Source organism: Pavona decussata, unplaced genomic scaffold (genome assembly GCF_977016875.1).
Source record: "Pavona decussata unplaced genomic scaffold, jaPavDecu1.1 SCAFFOLD_1455, whole genome shotgun sequence".
NCBI classification, from domain to species: Eukaryota; Metazoa; Cnidaria; class Anthozoa; order Scleractinia; family Agariciidae; genus Pavona; species Pavona decussata.
In genome coordinates this window covers 17,501-18,258 of record NW_028146045.1, presented here as the reverse complement: position 1 = coordinate 18,258, position 758 = coordinate 17,501, and positions in this window count along the sequence as shown.

Here is a 758-nt window from a genome sequence, read left to right as displayed (position 1 = left end):
TTAAAATTCATCGCAAAAGTCAGAATTCTCCAATTTTTGAAAAATTCACTATATTCACTGTAAGTACCTCGCTAGACAGTGGAGACCTCAGATTTTACGGGAACATGATCAACTTTCGACACACCTCTCAGCACGAGCAGTTACATAGAAATCCATCAGGAAAGTCGTGCTGTGAAGAGGTCTTTCGACTAAGAAAAATGGTGGTGTGAGGAGGAGTCACCTAAATCAGAGAAAAATACTCTTATAGGAGACTGCTACGAAAGACATTTCTGAGTCCACTGGCCCTAGTCCCCTAATAAGTGTATTTCTGTTTGTTTTAAGAAGGTCCTCCTGACATCACCAATCTTCTGTCTTCAATCCTAACCCCAACGTTAACCCTAACGCTAACCCTAACCCTACCTCCCTCAGGGGCAGTTCTATGGTTATGATCCCACGGTAGGCAGAAAAACTATCCCAATCTAGGTTTTCTTGTATGCTGACTCCATTTTAAATGCTTTTACTTGAGTCTGACAAAGGCAAAGCCAAATACTCACCCCTATATGGACGGGGAAGCAAAGTGCGGATTTTGGTAGGTCGGCATTTTCAATCAGGAATGTTGCCATTCGAAAGAGCGTCCAAAAAAACTTGGTTGGGACACATTTATTTTAGAAATTAGCGACCTAACCAGAAGTGCACTTTTTGGTGGGCCTACCCTACCCCCCTCAGGAGCAGTTCTATGGTTATAATACCACGGAAGGCACAAAACCTATCCCAAACTA